The sequence below is a fragment of the Elaeis guineensis genome, chromosome 6 (genome assembly GCF_000442705.2).
Source record: "Elaeis guineensis isolate ETL-2024a chromosome 6, EG11, whole genome shotgun sequence".
NCBI lineage: Eukaryota > Viridiplantae > Streptophyta > Magnoliopsida > Arecales > Arecaceae > Elaeis > Elaeis guineensis.
Genome location: NC_025998.2, coordinates 84,594,533 through 84,602,622, shown reverse-complemented (window position 1 = coordinate 84,602,622; position 8,090 = coordinate 84,594,533).

Here is an 8,090-nt window from a genome sequence, read left to right as displayed (position 1 = left end):
GCTTGGCTTTGTCCTTAAGTGAGAAAGGGAACAGTTTCAACCTAAGGGCATCATCGGAGAAGTTTTGGATTTTTACTGTGGAAAAATTTCAAAAATTCATCCAAGTGTTTGTATGGGTCCTCGTTACTAAGTCCATAGAATGATGGCAACATTTGAATAATTCTAGACTTAATCTCATATTGGGTAGCTTCTACTGGAGGTGCTTGAATGCATGGAGAGTAGGTATACAGGATGGAGTGAAATATTCTCTCAATGAGCGTGGAGGATTATCCTCACCAGGTGCAGCCATGTTTCTAACTCGGATAGTCCTAAGAGTCTTTTCTAATTCTTTGTCTAATGGTTGCAAGTCGGGTTTTAGTGATCGTCGACCTAACATGCAACTAAAAGGTCTATGTAGGACTATCCTAGTCTGTTAAGGATTATTTATTTTTTTTTATTAAGAGGAGAGGAGAAGAGAGAAAAGAGTTCTAAAGAAGAGATCCTAAGAAGTCCTAAAACTAATAGAAGAATTAGTTGTGGTTAGATTTTAATTACAATCAAGTTAGCACGTAGTGGACTCCTATCCTAAAGTTACCCTAGTTCTAGATAGCTCCTAACTGTAGTTAGCCTTCAAGCCCTCCAAGTCGGAGCTTGACCAACCAACTGGCCAGATAAGTGTAAGGTCGGTGGGAGTCCCCCCGTTGCTTTCCTTAGACACCAATTAAATTGGCCAGATCAGCGAACGGAACCAATTAAAAACCACCTTCCTTCGGGCCCAGTCATCCCGCAAACCACTTGCCTAGACACCAGCTAGCTGACCAAGTCTAACCTGGTTCAACTCTTAGGGTCACTTATCCTAATGAGGTCAAAATTTAGAAGTCAACGTCTAATTAATTTTAGATTAAGATCTAGGTTATGCAAATGCAAGGGAGTGATTTGTGGGCCAAGGAAGGGTGATCAAATCTCCACCTTATCTTAGTTAATGGGTTGCACCCTTAAAGTTAATTATGGAGATGCAATGCAAAGAAACAAGGTGTCCAATCAAGTTAGAAATTTTTATATTTGAGGTTACGCTATTTTAGTTAAGTGTTATGAAATATCAGTGGTTTTTTTTTTTTTTCAACTGTGCCAAGATCCCGGTAACGGTGCTAAAATTTGATGCGTAGTCGTTGATAGCACCAAAAATAACTCTACTCACTACGTAGGTAGGATGAGTCGAGATCGTATCCTCAGGGACCTTGAGCTAAGTTGAGATTGAAAAATAAAAGAAAGAAGTATTGTTTTGATTTAAAAAATAAATTATCTTAAAATTATGTAATTAAAAAATAAAGAGCTCAGGAGTTTTGAATTAATTTTGTACTAGTAGAGTTGTATCTTTTTTTTTTAATTAAATAGATGCGATTAATCTTAGAAAAAATATCTATCTTTCTCGACACACTCTGTACCCATAGATCACGGTGCATCTCCAGAAAGTACTAGGTAAACAATTCTTCTTTCCTCGGCATGCTCCGTACCCGTAGATCACGATGCATCTCTGAAAAGTAAAAGTTGTTCCTAATATTAATCTAACAGGAAAGCATAAATAAAAATATATGAAAGAGAGCAAATAAAGAACTCATGATGATTTAAATAAAAAGTATAATCTTTATTGCATATAAAAAATACAAGAAGTTTAGAACAATAAACCCACTCTGTGTCGTTACAAAATTTCTTCTCCACTCCTGAGACTACTAGCCTAGCTGCTCATGGATAGTCCCTTTCTCTTCCTCTATGTAAGGCTCTAGAAGAATTTTGGGCTCCCCTCAAATGGGAGTACAAGAGCCTTTTTATAGGTGTTAGGAGGGAGGAGTTTTACATGGTTTTCAGATGTGGGACTAAAGAAAATACTAAGGACTAAAAGATGGATGGATGAAATGGAAAGATCACAAGCAGATAAAGAAAATACAAATTTTTCTCTTGAAGTATTTCCAAGTATTATATTTTTTTCTTTAATTTTCAGATCCATCTGCTATCATGAGCATCCATCTGTTCGCCACTGTGTTCGCCAGCACAAACTCCCCGCGAACCCGCCATGCCGTGCGCCCGCAATGCCGTGCGCCCGCAATCTTCTTTCACGGACCCTTAGCTGTTAGGAAACCACTTACGCTCCTTTTTGATTACAAAAGAAACTTTTGTTCCTTTAAAATGATGCCTATATCCTTTTTGGGTTCCTTGCATAGTATCTTCATTTTCTATAATACCGTATGCATCCTTCTTTTATTTTAATTTTGTTTTAAGTCTAATTTTCTTCAAACTTGAGTCTTTTTGATCTGCGAATCGGACTCTTTGTATCGACGATCACCTTTCTGTAAAACATAAAAAGAAGCATCAAATTTTAATAAATAAAATAAATTAAATATAATTTTTTGCTTTAAATGACTTAAATTAAGTGTTTATCATGGACCACAAGAAGATCTTCAATCAGAAGTACCTAAAGATGAGGTAAATCCACAATACACATCTCTTCTCTAAAGATCAGATAGAGTGCATCAAGCACCTCTGAGATATGGTTTTATCATTGAGAATGATAATTCGATCAATATCATTCAAGATGATGATCTATTGATCTATTCGAAAACTATCATGAGTAGAGACTCAGATAGATGGCTGGAAGCCATGAAATCTAAGATGGACTCGATATACACCAACCAAGTATGAACCTTGATTGATGCACATAAGGATGTGACCCCAATAGGGTGCAAGTGGGTCTTCAAAAAGAAGATCGAAGAAGATGGTCATGTAGAAACCTACAAAGCTAGGTTGGTGGTGAAGGATTTCAGACAAAAACAAAAAATTGATTATGATGAAATCTTCTCATTAGTGGCTATGCTCAAGTCCATCAGAATTTTGCTTGCTATAGCAGCATACTATGATTATGAGATCTGACAGATGGATGTCAAGACTGTATTCCTTAATGATAATCTAGAGGAAGAAGTCTATATAACTCAACCAGAGAGATTTGTCTCAATTGGGAGGGCAAATTAAGTATGCAAGCTAAAGAGATCCATCTATGGATTAAAGCAGGCTTCGAGAAGTTGGAACATCTGATTGATATGACAGTTAATGAGTTTGCCTTTATCAAAAATAAGAATGAACCATGTGTGTATAAGAAGACAAATGGGAGTGCTGTTCTCTTCTTAGTTTTGTATGTCAATGATATACTGCTCATTGAGAATGATATCTCAATAATACAATCGATCAAGACTTGGCTATCAAATAAGTTTTTCATGAAAGGCTTGAGTGAAGCATCCTATATACTGGGTATAAAGATCTATAGAGATAGATCTAAAAGAATGTTAGGCTTATCCCAGTCACGGTACATAGATCTCATATTAAAGAGATTTAATATGGAGGCTAGTAAGAGAGGTTACCTGCTTGCAAGTCATGGTATACATCTCTCTAAGAAAATATATCCTAAGACACCAGAAGAGAGAAAGAGGATGAGTGAAATCTCTTATACTTCGACTGTGGGATCAATTATGTATGCCATGCTATGTATCAAGCTTGATGTAGCTTATGCTTTGAGCATAGCTAGTAGATTTCAGGCTGATTTAAGGAAGGATCATTGAAAAGCTATGAAAAATATTTTGAAGTAGTTAAGAAGGATTAAAGATGTTTTCTTATATATAGAGGAGGATCAGAGTTGAAACTAGCGGGATATACAGATTGCAATTTTCAATTTGATCCAGATGGTAGTAAGTCAATATCAGGATACGTATTTATCCTAAATGATGGGGCGTGAGTTGGAAGAGATTCAAGTAGTAGACAGTAGCTTACTCAACTATTGAGGCAGAGTACATCACTGCTAGTGAAGCCGCTAGAAAGCTGTCTGGATGAAGAAGTTCATCATGGATTTAGGAGTAGTTCTTGAGATTGAAGAATCGATGCCACTCTATTATGATAACATTGGGGCTGTTATTCAAGCTAAGGAATCTAGGTCTCATCAAAGATTCAAGAACATCCTCAAAGCTTTCACCTCATTCGAAAAATTATAGAGAGATAAGATATTGCCCTTGAACGAGTAGATACAAAGAAAATATAGCAGACCTATTCACTAAGGTCATACCACAGTAGCTATTTGATCATCATCTTGATTGTATGGGATTGAGATACAAAGGTGATTGGCTTTAGTGCAAGTGGGAGATTGAAAGAAGAGTGCCCCTATAAGCCAATCGTAAGTGTGTTGCGATAAAATTTTTCTTATAATTTTTCAACTCATGTAATGATATTTATTATTTGATAATAAAATGAGATATTGATTTATCATATTAGCTGCTTCTTATTATGACTAAGATTATGATGAATCCCAAAGATTAGAGTAATAATTTTAAGAGATATGAATGGAACATGCTAGTGAGACCTAAAATCTTAAAATTCTAATCTTAAATATTTTTGATCATAAGAATATTGAATCGGGGATCAATATTTCAGATAGACTGGCACATCCTATGTATGCTCGATGGAGAGGGTGGCAGATCTCACTAACCACTTATGTAGGACACTAATACAAGCATGTGGGTGCTCATTTGAGAAATGAGTCCCCTGAATTGACTCGATGAAAGAGAATATCTTATGGAAGCCTTACTTGCATGTCAAAGATGGTTCTCTAAGTGGAAGTTGTGCAAGTGATCCTTAGATCCGAGATTACCATGAAATCTTGTGCACATGAATCCATATTTTGGTTCATACTCAAGCATAGCTTTAAGATATGTATGGGATATTCTAGATATGGTAGGAGTGTGTACGAAGATTGTAAGTAGGTCAATATTAAATCAATCGCTCCTAGTAAGAGGAGATCGCATCCTGTATATTCTCATTCATAGATGACTCAAAAAAAAATTTTTTGGCCAAAAGTAGGAAGGAGATTAAAAAGAGTTTCTAATGCTTCTTCATTGGAGTCATTATTGGTTAATTGAAAATTGATATGAATGTGTGTTTGAGTTTGACATGATTCCATACTCATGAATATATTCAGGGTGCTGGGATGATCGAAGGATTGTATTGCACGGTAACTTACCAATGAAGGGCATATTTGATATTTTTATCAAATTTTTATATCTTTTAAATAGTCATGATATATTACTAGATATCAATCTTAACTTGTAATATTTTAATCAATTAAAAAATTTAATTCGAATGTCAATTAGAAAGAGTTCCAAATACTGAAATCAGGTTAGCTCGATTGGACCTAAATCGGTTAGATTAAATTCTAATCAAATTAGGTCAACATGCACCCAGATCTACTACTAGCTAGATATAGAATCCAATGGGTCACATGCATATAATAATTAGCCAAAGACTCTTTTTAAAAAGGTTGATTAGAATTTTGGATTCAATCAGGGTTCTGATAAGCATGCTAGCATGCATGGAATCTCTAGCTCTTTTAGAGATCAATTTGGTCTCATGCCTTGCTCATTTGCTTTTCCAATTTGATGAAAATTTGGGTTAAGTCAAGCAACCTAGAAGTAGTCAAAAAGAGGTACCATATCTGGTGTACACGCCAAATAACTAAGAGTCCAACTTAAGGAGGACTCTTGGCGCTAATATGCAGAATGCATGCATACTTTATTTGTGGCATGGAGAAGGACTAAGAATCCTTCTATTTTGGGCCTCTATTTTTATGGTAAGTATATCAGATGATGAGCCATCTAGCACACCTTTTGAAGTATAAAAAATCTATCAGATTAAGCATGAAAAAATTGCTCGAATCATTGCTGCACGTGTGATAGGTTTTTCTAGATGCATGAAGGGATGCAAACACTCCTTTCGTTTAGGGAGTTTTAAGTGACTTTTTATCTAATAGTTTTTTTGATGAGGATCATTTTTAAGTACTGATCATGTAGTAAAATTTAAAAAATTATCAGATTAAGAAAGGTTGCTTTTCACACCCTTTTCTGGGCATGCACAGGTGCGACAGGGAGAAGGTGCTCGCACATCTCTTTGGTGAAGAATCCTTCTCACATATGAACTCTTATCCAAATAATGTGTTATTTGATGATGGCCTTCCTATTTGAATAAAGGTTTATGTGGCAAAATTTCACACTAATCTGATGTGTGAAGAGATGCAAAAAGTATCTTGATTTGAGCATGCATGCGTGAGAAGATAGGAATCGACGTATCACCCCCTGAAGAGTCCTTCTATTTAATGACTCTCAGATAAGTGATATGAGGACTTAATATACCTTTTTAGATGAGGCATGCCTTCTCTATTAGTGCTCCATCTATGCTATAAATATGGGATGGCAGATGGGGTGATCATTCAATTCTTACATCCCCTATCCACTCCCTCTCTCCCTCTCTTACAACTCTAGGTTTTAGGACAAGGCTTGTTCTTTTAAGACAAGCTTAATCTTAATAACTCTAAGGGTTTAAGAGGTATAGAAAAAGATGATCAAGTCTAGTGGATGGTTCAGAAGATTTAGACTCAGGTCTGGAGGAAGATCTGATCGATTGGTGGCTGGTTGGGTTCTATGGGTTAGAACTCTTAAAGCAAGATGAAGAAGGAGTGCTATCCTTGGTTCAATTTTCATGTGGATCACCATTGATGAGTAGACATTTGGATGCCTCATGAAATTAGGTTAGCATTACAGGTATTCTTCTAATCTAAATTTAATTTTTTATACTTTGATTGATATAGTCAAGAGTTTCTGGGCATTAGGATTTTTGGTGCATTGGATATTTTTAATAAAAATTTTAAACATCTAATCCTTCTATTATACCACCAGAACCCTACAAAGGGGATGCCCAAGCTCCTCTTAGGTATGGAGATATGGGATGCCCAACACCTTTGGGCATTGGGACCTTAAGGGAGAAGAGAGGGAGAAGAGAAAGGGGGCGTGGAGAGATTTTATGGGAGGCGTGGGCTACTGAAATCAGAGATAAGAAGCTTAGAAAAGGCTCCTTTAAATAGGCAAAAGGTTTGAATCCTATTCAAAATCAAATAGCCCTTAATATAAGTCCTACTTGCATTAGGAATCTTTATTCTCTTAGTTATTTGAACCCCTTTAGGAGATCTATTAGGTGCCAACTATTGAAGCCTTTGCACCCACTTTTGCACACACCACATGGAACTTATGGGATGCCTCAATCTAGTCCCACATGCCTCATACAGGTGGACATACCCAACTTGATCAAATCAAATACCGTCCCATCCAAATAATCTAAAAAATTGATTTAAGGTTTGATCTCTTAATCCATATGATCTAAAACCCTAGGCACCCAATAATTGAAACCCAATGAATCTAATTCATTAAAGTTGTTAGCAGATAATTATTTTGAATTAATTTTATCAAATAATAATTCAAGTGCAAAGAGAAAATTGGGTCCAACTACGTGCTAGCAAGATTAACCTGAATCCAATAGGATTTCTCTAAACCCAATTGAGACTTTATAAGCTCAATTGCTTATTCTAAGTCTAATCCCTTTATTGTCTGGCTCCATAGGTTCTATTCTATCTGATAGTGAGATATACAATGATCTCTATCAAAGTATCATTGAAACTCTTTTCAATGGATAAAAATATTTTACTCTAACTCATCAAAGATTGTCGATCCTGAGCAATCCTAGTCAGCTCTCACAATCTACCAGTGACACTAGTAGTATGTAGTGAAAACCCAGTAGAACTAGAAAAGACTCTTAAGGTATAGTTAATATGTGATTCAGTCTCTCTATTGTGAGTCCCGACTAGATGGCAGGTTATGGATAAATTATCAAACTTCATCATCAGTCATATGATAGATTTGATCAGCTCAAATTTAATTATGATCCTCATAGAAATTTTTTTCTATCAATCACACTGTTGTGGCCACAGACTCTCAGACTTAGTCTCTTAAATCCCATAGGACTACTCTTCTTTGTCAAAGTCGATAGATTCCATTTAGATGTGCACCCTATCTCTATGGTGGACAAACTATCGCCAATATCCACTATAAGTCTTAATGAGGCTATGTTTATGTGTGTCAGTCAAACTCCAACAGCCTCATTGTAAGTAAGGTCACACCATTACAGATCAAGAGACCATTTTCACAACTACAACATCGAGAAAATCATGGACGATCAAGTAGAAATTCATG